The sequence below is a fragment of the Cryptomeria japonica genome, chromosome 11, assembly GCF_030272615.1.
Source record: "Cryptomeria japonica chromosome 11, Sugi_1.0, whole genome shotgun sequence".
In the NCBI taxonomy this organism is placed as follows: Eukaryota; Viridiplantae; Streptophyta; class Pinopsida; order Cupressales; family Cupressaceae; genus Cryptomeria; species Cryptomeria japonica.
This window is the reverse complement of record NC_081415.1, coordinates 281235841-281249492: the sequence shown is the minus strand read 5'-3', so window position 1 is coordinate 281249492 and position 13652 is coordinate 281235841. Positions and strand designations below refer to the sequence as shown.

At 34.9% G+C, this 13652-nt stretch overlaps 1 long non-coding RNA gene across 1 annotated transcript; it reads right to left on the bottom strand.

The window, feature by feature from the left end:
* Positions 1-1375: 1375 nt before the first annotated feature.
* Positions 1376-13393, bottom strand: LOC131859841 (uncharacterized). The gene is made up of 2 exons (XR_009359385.1): positions 13101-13393; positions 1376-2030 (listed from the first exon to the last, which is right to left on the bottom strand). It is a non-coding gene; the product is annotated as an uncharacterized LOC131859841 (long non-coding RNA).
* Positions 13394-13652: the final 259 nt, after the last annotated feature.

The window sequence follows — 13652 nt, the reverse complement described above, 5'->3', positions numbered from 1 at the left end:
AATTTAGTCAATTGTGCATTCAAGGATCTGAAAGTCATTTTATCAATCCATAATTTTATTGTAATATTAAATATTATTAATAAAATCTATTCAACTTTCTAAATTTTTATGCTTAATTAATTTTTTGATATACTATAGAATTTTATGTCTTTTAACAATGATTTCAATTAAACATTAGTCTTGTAACATTGTTTAAAAAAAAATTTAAAACTTTTTTTATATTATCTCAAGGTTGATTCATTATAAATCTGAAAGAAATATTCACAAGGAAATTATAATAAATCACTTATCTCATACGCCCACGACTGAGTGCAGAAATGCCAATCACTGGACAACACTTCAGATCTTTCCAATAATTACCTTCTACAATATTCAAGAGGGATTTGGAGGAACAAAATCATTGATTTACAGTTTCAGGTTATCTGATAATTTAAGCAATTTCAAATAAAGACCACTTTGTCAAGCCCATGGAACAAAGTGGCTTCACTCTTCCAGACGAGTACACCGAAGGCTTTTTGAAAAAAGACATCACAAATTGGGTAGGAATATCACAAATTTTAGTTTCTTTCTGACAAAAAAAATGATCAAAATAAAAATATAAGGTTATAGCAATCACAAAACTGCTTTGTCATAATCTTAAACGATAGCTACACTACTAATGCAAACAAAAAAGTTCAACCTTTTTTCACATGTATCTGTCTACTAATGGAGCGGCCAGCAAGGCATATCATAAAGCTTTGGTTGATCAATGTAGCTCTGATTTCTGATTGTCACCCTTTTTCCATTTCCTCTCTCATTAAATACATACACTACAGCATTCAAAAAATCCATAAAAGAATTTAAGAATAATTAACAGCAACACACGGAAACCATGCAAACCTAGCCCTAAACGATAAATTCCTTATAGTAGAGGCCTACGACGGCACCTTTTCTCAAGGAAGACACCAATCGCACACATCAATATCACCATTGGTCACCCAATTAACTAACCAAACTCCTAACAAAGCCAGCTAGAACAAATAGAACAAATACAAAGACGATGCAAGGACTTGAACAGACGATGCAATTGACATCTCAAAAGAGAAAATGCATAGTTTTATAACCAAAAAAGGTGTGAAAAACATGTTTTAACTTTTAACCAACTTTTTACCCATGTTTTTCACAAGTAAAACTTGTAGAACTTGTAAAAACTTGGAACATAAGAAACAAAGAGTAATGGACAATAACTATATGACGAACTAGTACAACCCTTCTCATAAAAGAATTGTGATTATTGTGAATTATTGTGGGTTGAGAGACATAACATCTCTAGGCTTCAAAAACTAGTAAATTATAATGCAACCAATCTATTGAAATACCAAAGACCAAAGAGCGAAACAATGAAAAATAGAAGTGAGCTCATTTATTGAGATATATATATATATATATATGTCTGTTTAAAGAAAATATAAATGGACATGCTTTGAAGATATATGACGTTTCCATTTTATTTCTAGCTACCCAAAAGTCAAAGGCCCAAAAGATACACTTTGATCCTTTTGTATTTATACAAAGCATACTCCCTAGCAGATTAAACTCTTGCCATGGAAATAACTGTATTACACAATTAATTCTCAGGTAAATAAAAGGCTTCAGTGATACTTTTTCAAAAACATCTAATTATTATGAAGTGTAATGGCCATCTCACAAAGAAAGACGAACACACGCCATCAACCTAAAAAGGTTATCCAACTGATTTCCCATAATAGCATGTTTTTTAGCAGATACGTATGGAGATCCTTATTGGTAACCCCAGTACAGCAAACATGCTCCCGGTCCATGCCGCCAATAATTATAACTTCCCTCTGTCACTCATATAAAGCAAGTTGTTCCAACTGGCTTCTCTTTATAGAATATTTTGTTTGCAGGAAATTTGTACGTTGGTCCTTTTCTAAGGGCACGATGTTTTTACTTGTATCCACCCAAATGTCACCGCTGCCCATTGTAGATTCTTAATGTCTGTCCATATTCCCAGCAACCACGCTCCCATTCTGCAAAAAATTAGGACAAAATCATCTCATATAATAACACACATGATCAAAACCAGAAGCGAACAAATCTACTATTACGGATTGTGGAAAACTAATATCTTTAATACAAAGCTATTCAACTGATTTCCCTTAATATAACATTTTCTTCACAGGAAATATGTACGGAGGTCCTTTATAGGTACAAGATGGTTTTACTTGTACCCACCTAAATCTCACCGCAGTCCATTATAGATTCTTACTTTCTGTCCAAATTTACAGCAACCATGCTCCCAATGCATGCTGCCAAGAATTAGGACAGCATCCTATTATTCAATTATATATATCCAAAGCCAACTCTTGTGCTGAAATATGAAAAGACATGCAAAAACTCACATTAAACAAGGCAGGCACATTGCGAGGTGCAACAACAATTTCCATACAATGGAATGTGGTTATAACCCTCATGCTTTAGAATCATCTTGTGACTCCTACATGGTTAACAATTTTAGTTAAATGGAATAATAATGATTTACCACAAAATTTATAATTGAGCCAAAGTAGCTAAATTAATAAACCTTAAAATACTTGGACATGCTAAAACAAGTATGATTCTCCTAAGAAACTATAATGTCTGGCTTCTACTATTCATGAAGCAACTCTAGTTATATTTTACTTTTTTAAATATTTGCTACCATCATCTCTAGCGAACCTAAAAATTATTTCGGTATAATCATCCAAAAAATATAGGTTATTAGGGATTGGGTAAGTGACAAATAGCTTGGGCACACTAATCATCATCATGCAAATAAATGTGTTTATAACATATCAGATCTCAAAAAAATTTATTTTATTTTATGGACAGTTTGATGTTTGTAATTGGCAACTTCTTTCTTAATAAGATTCAAATTTGCCAGGGTCCATTCAGAACTTAATCTGTCCATGTTTATAACAAAAGTAATTTCAACACAACCTGTCATGCCAAGAACTATGATAATAACCTTCTTATAAAAGCATTGTGATTTTGTTCATTTTCTTATACTATTTTACTTAGCAGCCATTAATCTTCATTATAGGAGGTTAGGAACTGTTCGTCTTTGCATATTTCCTTGTGTGTATTGGTAAACATTGTAACCTTCTTATAAAAGCATTGTGATTTTGTTATGTATCTATCCGTTAAAAGAAGATATAAATGGAGATCCTTTACAGATATATGACATTTCTAGTTTATTTCTAGCCACCTAACTGTCATCGAGGCCCAATAGATACACTTTGATCCATTTTTAATTTTTTATTCATACAAAGTATGCTCCCTAACCTCTTGCAATGGAAGGAACTGTATTATGCAATTAATTCTCAGGTAAAGAAAAATGCTTCAGAGATAATTCTTCAAAACATAGAATGATTATAAAGTGTACTGGCCATCTCACCTAAGAGTGATAAACGCACCATCAAACTAAAAAAGGCTATCCAACTGATTTTCCGTAATAGTGTGTTTTGTTAGTAGGGGATATGTATGGAGATCTTTATTGGTGCAAAATATTTTCACTTCCACCCCAGCTAAATGTTACCGCAGTCCAAATTTACAGCAAACATGCTCCCAGTGCATGCTGCCAATAATTACAGCATTCTCAATCACTTATACAAAGTAAGTTGTTCAGCTGATTTTCCTTTATAGAATATTTTGTTTGCAGGAAATTCGTACATTGGTTCTTTTATGGGCACAAGATGTTTTTACTTATACCCACCCAAATGTCACCCATAATTACAGCAAGCATGCTCCCAAATACATTCCACAAAGAATTAGGACAAAATCATCTCACATTATAAAAGAAATTTATTCAACTGATTTCCCCAAGTATAAAATTTTGTCTACAGGAAATATGTACGGAGATCCTTTATGGGTACAAGATGTTTTTACTTATACCCACCTAAATCTCACCGCAGTCCATTATAGACTCTTACTATCTGTCCATATTTACAGCAACCATGCTCCCAATGCATGCTGCCAAGAATTAGGACAGCATCCTCTTATTCAATTATATACCATCCAACATTTGTAAACTACTGCTACATAATATCCATCAAATTTCTTAGTTATTTCCAGAATGGGAAAGCAGCAAAGAACTTAGTACTTAATATCCATTCTTGCTTTGGTATTGCAGCAGAAAACTACTCTCATGCTGATATATGAAAAGATACGAAAGAACTTTACATTAAACAAGGTAGGCACATTGAGGAACACAACAAAAGTTATCGTACAATGGAATAAACAAAATATGAATGATAACAATTTATATCAACAATTAGCTGTGTAAGAATCAAGGAACACCCACAGTGCATTGAAAGCAGTAAAGAACTTAGTACTTAAAAACCATTCTTGCTTTGGTATTGTAGCAAAAAACTACTCTCATGCTGAAATATGAAAAGACACGAAAGAACTTTACATTAAACAAGGTAGGCACATTTAGGAACACGACAAAAGTTATCGTACAATGGAATATGCATCTTAAACAAAATATGAATGATAAGAATTTTGATCAATAATTAGCTCTGTGTAAGAATCAAGGAAGGAACACCGACAGTGCATTGGAGGAATTTTGCTAAGGCGGTGTGTCAATGAGCCACAAGCTATCTAGTACAAGATCTCTTACCTACAAGGGCAAGACAAAATCAAACTGCCATAAAGTAGCAATAAAATCTTGTGTGCGGCACTGAAGTTGAACAAAATGCCTTGAGAAATTCACCCCCAACTTCTACCATCTATAATTGAATTGCTGGAATATTCTCAAGAATCAAATTTGAAGCTTTTCATGACATTCAGGGTTTTCAACTAACACACTAGAAAATAAAATAAAATTCAGAATTTAATTTTCAAAATACTACTAAACACAGCAGAAGCTCATATTGTAATATGGCAAAAGATTTAATGGCAAGCATCCTTCTCAGTCCTACCAAATTCAAATCACATGCACAAAAACTCAAAAGAAAGCAAGCCTGGCATTCAGGTTTCATCCTTGGTTATTTTGAGTCTATGGACAATACATTTTCATAGATCCCTATCATTTTAAAGGTTTAGAAAGCCTCCCATCAAAAGTCACCTGAGCAAATTGGATAAATTCTTATATGCAAGATTACATTTACCCTATAAATTAATATGGCAGCTTGTCCAAAGATAAATGTGGATTAGGATTGGTACAGCTTCAACGAAATGAGCAACTTGTAATGGATTTGTCCTCTCAACCAGAGATAATGAAGCCCGTTTTTTCATTTGACACTAAATTTTAGTCAATTGGAATGCCACAAGTATCAATGAATGTACAAAATATAACATAGGATACAACAGTTATAACAACAAATACTTCAACAAGGAGTGTGATGGCTCCCGCTTATATCAATTTAGTGATTTTGTTAACCCTGTTTCTAATTTTGAGGTGGATACTTGTGTGGCCACTGCTCCTGCCATGTCTGGAATTCTAGAGTCGTTGGAATCCCCATTCTCTGGCTTTGATCCAAAATTCAAATATCTCCCAATGCTCAAAAGTTGTGGGGTATTTTGTAGGGGATTACGGCATATTGCTTCTGGTGGTGTTTGGACTACAATCTCTGCCATGGAAAAATTTAAAGTCTGTTTAGGGTGTGCATCTGTTTCCCTAATCTGTGCCATCTCCCGTAACCATTTTCGGGTCTAAAGTTTTGGCTGTAGAAAACTGTTATATGGAGAAGGGGGCCTAAACTCTAAATTCTGTCAATTTTGACATAGTATTGGACCTTGGTACCCTACATAACTCAATTTCCATGAACTGGAAACCTTTTTTTACGTAATTATGTTGACATTTTCCTATATACAGGGCTTCTGTATTGTTTGCCAATCTTCCCAAGACAGAATGTCAATCATGAAGAAAGGACCCTGGTTCTAGGGCAAGGCTGTTTCGATAATAAGGCCTTGGTATCCAGCTTTCAACTCTATTTCAGAACCCTTTTGAGTGCTTTCCATTTGGGTCAGATTACCCAACCTCCCTCTCCATTTCTGGAGATATTCTAATTTGCAGGCTATAAAAACTCTTGGTTCCTTCATTTTTCTGTCTTCTAAGACTGATGCCCTCTCCCGTCCTACTTTAGCTTATACTTGGTTGCAAAAGATTTATCAAAAGGTTTGTCAGGGGAAATTAGTCTCTAGGTGCAAGATCACATTTGGACCGACTAACTTGATCATGAAAAGTTGGCATTTCATTGCCATTGTTGTTTTGGTCTGGGTCATTTGGTGGCAGAATGTTATATATCTAGATTGGCTTCTTAGCGGATGGATGCTAAGTTTCAACTTTTATAGATGTCTGAAGCCACAGACCCCACTAAGGAGCCTGTAAATACCTAGCCTATGAATGCTCCTCCATAGGATTCAAGTGAGATTAAATCTATGGCCTTGAAGGTGTCTCATGGCTCTGCTCTTTCTCCTGTAGATGAAACACTCCCTTCTTTAGGAGATCTTGCTTCTTCAGATCTTTTGTTGCTCATTTTTTCTTCTGTGATTGGAATCCTGCCTTGGCGGATGGCTAGAGTTGACCATTTTGAAGAGGAGCTTAGTCTATGGTGCCTTTTTTATCCCCGTTAAAGAAGACAAATTCCTGTCAGATGGTTTTGAGGTCTCAGAGAAAATTAATGTCAGGTTGTGATCACGAAGTTAGCTAATCTTCATCCTGTGGAAGTAATTTGAGTTTGTGTTTGCCTCTTCAGGTTCATCTTGGTGGGTCAGCCGAGTGGTATTGGTGTTTGATTTTGTATGCCTTAAGAGTCTTTTGGACTTTGAGCCTTCTTTCTTGCAATAATTTTTCCAGTAAAATGGGTGAGGGCCCTCAGAGAGCCCTAATTAATCTATAGAAAGAAAGATAAAATTGGATACAAGAGTAAATTAAATTGTTTCCTTAAAAACTTTTTCAGTAAAATGGTTAAGGGTCTCAATATAACTCTAATTATTCTATGAAAAATACACATAAGATACAAGAATAAGTTAAATTTAATTTCTTCAAAAAAAAGAACTGTTCCTGTTTAAGAACAAGTACCTTCCATTGCGGAATAAAAGTAAAAATCTAGAGGCATTAGTGCAATACATGCCTACCTGAAGCTATTCTTTATGTTGGTAAATACATAGTTCTGATTTTCCGAACTGATTTTTGTATTCAAATTATTTATTCATCTAATAATAAAAAATTCAAATTGTCAAATATTACCAATTTCTCTTGTTGACTGTTTGATTGATTGTAATTATCTACTCTTAACTCTACCCTACCTGTGCGAGCTCTGCCCAAGACTGCAATACTATCCCACACGTTGCATTTAACAGACAGCATATGAACTCTCTTCCTAAAAGGAATCAGGAGGCTCCTACCAAAATTAAATTTTTAGGTGGCATTGCATGAATTTTGGGCCCCAGTAAAAAACACAATTTCCTTATAAAAATTTGTCACAATATAAATCACTTTTACCTTTAAAATCTGTGCTCATTTTAGTGTTCATCACTCATTTAGCCTATTATTAGCCTTTTCACTAATTCAGGTGCCAACTGTTTCTGTGTTTTGCTGTACAAGTCTGAATCATGTTTAAATATGTCCTTTATTTTATTCCATACTTCCATTCTAAGTCACAAGGTTCGAATTCGACAGCAATGAAATTCGACAAGGGAAAAAATTGAAAAAAAATTCGGATAAAATTCGCCTTCTATAATTTTGTTTATTTTTAAATATATTTATACTTCTAATAAATTATCAGAATAGCGACCCTTGTTGGAGAAAATCCGAGGGTGACTCAGCAGTTACAGACACCCATGACCCAATAGATACAAAGCATATACAAAGAATACCCACGACCAGCTGAGTTGTGTTTAGAGGTGGATAGCAGTGCTTTATAGAGGAAATTCGATTAAATTCAATTTTTTTTATAGAAGTTTGAAATTCAATTAAATTCGAACCTCATCCATGAAAATCGCCGTATCCTGTGACTTAGCTTCCATTTTATAATATTTTTAAAAGGTTTTTCCTTTGGATGTAACCCCAGTTGTGCTGCCATTCCACAACAGTACAACCGTATGGCTTATGTTTTACAACTAAGTTACTGATGTTTCAACTTAACTTCTTTGGTAATGCCTAATCCGTTAACTCCTATCAAGTCTAGGCCAGCCTTCTCCTAATTCTTTTGCTAAATCTAAGCATGGGGTGATGGAGAAGATTTTTCTTCAATTTTTCTTCCATTCTTGTTTGAACTGATTATGCTTTTGAATGAGGTCTTCATTAACAGCATTCACTTGAACAGAATTTTTTAGGTTTTCTGAGCATTCTTCTACAACATTTCCATGGAAGTTTTGAGCTATTGCATTGTGATCACATTATTGCAATTAGAGCTGTATTATTTCTTGATATATTTTTGTTGCAACCATTTCTAGCTTACAGGTTTTCATGACAGCCTTTTATTTTATTTTGTTGGACTTTTATTGATGAAACATATTTGGAAGCAAAATTTGCTTCTGCTCACTGGTCAAGAAAAACATTCTTTTGAGAACTTCCTTAACTAGGTGACACTGTTTTGTTCATTTTCTTATACTATTTTACTTAGCAGCCATTAATCTTCATTATAGGAGGTTAGGAACTGTTCGTCTTTCCATATTTCCTTGTGTATTGGTAAACATTGTGGTGCTCTTAGCATTGTAATGATACTCTCTTTTTCCTTGTGGAGCTGATATATATCCCTTTGCTTGTTTGTCTCACAAGTTCTTGTTAACATCTTGAGTTTCCCATCTCCTACTCTCGTATTTCCATGCACGTAAAATACTAGCATATTGGTAGACCTGAATTTACGAGTAATTTTTATTACAAATACTCTTTGTTCTTAAATTTTGGACATATAAGTTTAAGAGCACACATACCATCAATATTTGATCGATATTTCCACTTTACTGCTTCTGGAAGTCACAAGATCAAAATAAGAGCTTTTTTTGCAAGCTCCCTGCCAGTCATCACTATCCTCTCTACGTCATCCACAAGTATTACTGGTGATTCTTCACACACAAAGGTTTTGTATTCTTAACCATCTCATTACATTTCTATTATTTAGCTTATGATACATTTTCTTTGGTTTTATCTCGTTCAGTTAATGTTTTAAGTGATTTTTGTTATTACTTCTGGGTAATGTTGTGTCTACTTTATTGTGATTGCTACAGGCTGGCCGTTTGCTGTCTAGATTATGTGTTTCTGGATACACAAGACTACAGCACATTTGGATGCTAGCACAGTTGCACTGTTTGTATGTTGTACCTGCATTCTAGCATAGGCTCTCTTTAAGATTCTCTCTAAATCTATCTCACTCCAAGTTTCTGTTTCTATATCCGATTTCCAGATTCTGTTACTGTATCCTCAAAAAATATTCAGTTTATCTTATTCGAATGTAAAAATAGTATTTCATCCAGGAAATGAACATAATTTTAAATGAGGTAAAATACATTTGGATAGGTCTAAAACACTATCACTAATTGCATATCAGAAAACATAAGTTTCATGTTTTAAATTCTATCTACAATATTTGGAAGGTTGAAATAAAGTATATCAATTCCCCCCCTATTTCACTTTGATCAAGTGAAAACAGTCAGATCTGAACTAAGGGAAATTTCTTCTGCACTAATCATTTTATTAAGTACCACGTCAAAGTGAAATTACACTATATCAGCCCGTGCCATCTACCAAAATCATTTTTCTAAGATGAATTTTCCCACTCGGGATACCTGCCGGTAGCGTGAACATGCATGCATCAGAATATGAAGTTCTCCAAAAGCAAACAAGAGGCCTGGCAGTAAGTCTACTGGACCAATATAAAATGAAAATAAAAGTTAAGTTCTTGAAGATTCGAAAATAAATATCAAGCCTGAATTAAAAAAATGCTGAAAATTGCTACAATTTTTTTCTAAACATTAACTTATCACAAAAGGAAGAAAAAGAATCAGAGAAGTAAGCCGTACAAAAACAGAGAAAGATATCAACAGTGAAAGATATAAGGTGTTGGTAAGGTCCAGTTTACCCCGGAGTATTGCTCCTAAACAATAGTGTTTACCATTTCACAGAAGCATGAAAGTGTAATGTCCCCTTCTCTGCAGTGATTAGTTCAGTGGTCCATTGGCCTATTCCGGAGACCCATAGGCTATTTAGAAAGGAGAATTAGGGTTTCCAACTTTTGTGGAGTTTTGCACGAGCTTTTTAGAGTTTGTCAGGAGGGAATTCTTCAATTCTGCTTATGGTTTCCTTCTGGGTTTTCCATGAACTCCAGGGGAGCATAACATGCAGTTGACTCTTTGGTGAAGTGTGAACTTACTATTTTTAGTAAGTTAGGGTTTGGCTGTTTGGATGGTGCAGTTCTATTGAACTTTCCAAGCTCTTTCTCTGGGTTCGAATATCAATTTTGGAGCAGTATTTCTTGACTTACTATTTTTAGTAAGTGGTTGTATTGAGCATTTCTATTCTTAGTAGTCTCGGGCAGGGTCCTGATTCAGCACAGTTCAGTGGTCTTCACTACTCAGCTTCATCCTTGATTTTGATGATAATCAATAATGGAGTTATAAGTTGTTGAATTAAATATTATTTCCTTATCATAAGGTTTAATATTTAATTATTTTATTACTGATTAATTGTGTTGTGGGCGACTTAGGGAAAAGGATAAATATCTACCAGTAATATTATTATTTCCCCTAGTCAGGTGGCGTTGAGAATGATAAAACATGTCATGTTTATATTGTTTTAATGTTGCAAGTTGTTCACCTAGCAAAAGTTCGAACTTTGCCTAGGGAGTTGGGGAAAAGTGGACGCCATGTCTAGTGGAGGACATGACATGAAATGAAAATGAGTTTCATTTAATTTTGGGCGCCATTTACATTTGAATTTCAGAGGGAAAAAATCTATAAATACAGGTGCTTGGCCTCTCATTTGAACATCTTGTAAAATTGCATCATTATGCTGCCGGTTTGGCGATTTAAAATTTGAGCTTCGAAGTGTGGCTTCCTAGCTAAGTCTTAGTTTCATACTTGGAAGATAGTACCTAGCTATGTTCTTGTATTTCCAGTGTTGTTAGAGAGTATTTTGCTGATTGTGGAGTGTTCTTGTGTGATTTTGAAGTGTTTTCTTGCTGCTGGTCGCGGAGTTGCTGAAACCAATTTTCGCTCATACCTCTTGGCCAAGCGATTCTATCATTCTGGGTATTGGCTCTTTGGTTTTCTATGTCCTGGACGATGGTATTTGTAAGTTTTCAGCTCTAATCTTTGAGTATTCAATTTTATTTTGCAAATCAAACTTCCCAACCTAGGCGCCATTCTTTGTGTGACCATTTTGGAAGCAAGTTGTGGTGAATGGGATATGTAGAGGTCAATTTGCTGATTGTACTTGGTCATTTATGATATATTAGCAGTTTGAGAGTATTTGGGGTTGGTGTGAGTTGTGAGTGAGTTTTATGCATTTTAGTGTGTCTTGGTGTTGTTGGTTGTGCATTTCCAACTTGTTATCATTAATTACAGATTTCTAGAAGTTAGTGTTTGGGTGTGCATTTCGCAGTAGATTAGTTGTTTTGGGTGTGATTTGGGGTGATTTGGGTGAGTTTGAAGAGAGATATGAGCATTTCATAGTTTCTTGAAGCTGTCAGTCTGCGTGTTATTGATCCTAGAATTTCATAATTACATGTTGAAAGATCTTTGGGAGTTAGTAACTGTTTGGAGATATTTATCAACATTGGACAACATTACTTCTCTATTATATCTCTCTCTTTCTATATTGTAAGGTTAAGTAGTAGTACTACTAACCATTTCTGGATTGTAAGTTTGCCCACTGCATAAGTGGAAGAGGCTGGCCATGCCGCCTGTCTTTGTTTGTAATAATGTCCTCCCGCTGAATAAGCGGTGGAGTTGATAGTAATCTTCATTTTTGTCCTCACACTGAGTAAGTGGTTGAGTGATATTGTCCTCCCGCTGAAATATGCAGTAGAGTTATTGTTTTTATGTATAAGTCCTCCCGTTGCATAAGTGGTAGAGTGATTGCATTCAGTTTCTTGTTGTTTTCCTTTGGCTGGTTTACCGCCAAGAAGTTTAGTTTCTATCCTGCTGTATAAACAAAAGGGGCTGGCTTGCCGCCTGTGCATTGTAATCTTTCAGTTTAATGTGTGGTGCTAACGATCCCGAAACACCGTATGCTCTCACCCTCCCAGATTGGGCTCTCGGTGATCAGAAAATGGAAGGGTTACTTTCTGCAGTGTTGTGGTTATATTTCTCTAACCTTAACAGGTTGCTATGTTTGTTTGTAAATCTCATTGGAAAATCAAAAAAAAAAAATTAAGGGGAATATTATAGAAAGCCAACAGAGTGCTGTGGGGACCCCCATAGGTAACTACTGCGCCCGTTTTATTGCACAGTGGTCCTATGAAAGCAATTAAACAGAGGAACTGCAAGATACTAAACAACTTGCCTAAAAATACTGTGTGGCAGGCTATTCTTTTAGAGAAAATGTTGGGCTGATTCTGGCGATGAAGGGCTAAAATTTTGCAGTCCCTACTCGATCATTTTAGGACAGTTCTCTGTCATTTAGCAGTATCTAATCAGAGCAATTTTTTTACAAGTATTTCTGGTATAAATAAAAATTCAAGTTTGAACCCAATTTTTTTGAATATAGTCTCTAGGACACTGTGGGTTTGTGAACTGACATGGGAAAAGCACAGGTATGTTATGACATTATTATCACATTTAAATATAGTCACCTGGCGATGTGGGCACGTCATTTTCGAAATAGAGGGCGATTCCATTTTCGAACTGAGTACAGAAATTTATGAAGAAGCGTCTCCCTGTGCCACTCTGTTACATCTAAGAACAACAACCAGGAGGTTTGCGTAGGCTTACGAATCTAATACATCCTAAACCCACGCTTCCTGTTTACTATGCTTTCAAATAATAAAAATGTGTTTAAAACTAGCATACCATCAAGCAGCCGTAAAATCTTTACAATGAACTTCAGTGCTCCCAAACTTAGACGAATCTGTAAGGCATTAAAATACCAAAGAAGAATTCACAGATAGAGATACCTTTCTCAGAGCTTCAATCAACGTATTGCTGTACTTTCAACGACCCCTTTAACCCTCAACTCCTGAAATCTCTTAAGGAGTTCTGCCGTGTTTTGAAACATAATGGTGGAAATATAAGTCAGACCTAACACACAACACATTCCTGCAATCTCTTATGGAGTTCCCTCGACTTTGAAATTGGAAGATTGCTCTTATGGGTATCATCTCCAGTAATTTGGACAACCTCCGTCGTTAATAATTTTTGAGACTGTGCCCGCGCGACAATAACCTAAATACGGAATCGACGATAACCTTGAAACCCTAACGATAATAATATAAAAAATAGTGAAAATAATGCATAAATTTTAAATTAAGTATTAATTAGATTTGTATTATACAATAACTTTAAATGTTTTAATCAATAAAACAAATATCAAAAAAGTTGAATTTCTACTCATCTATCAACTAAACAATTTCTTATTATTATTACAATACTAAAAATGCAAATACTCACCACTACACCACATTTGTTATCATATTACAAAAAATGATCCTCGTCATTATATAGCATTT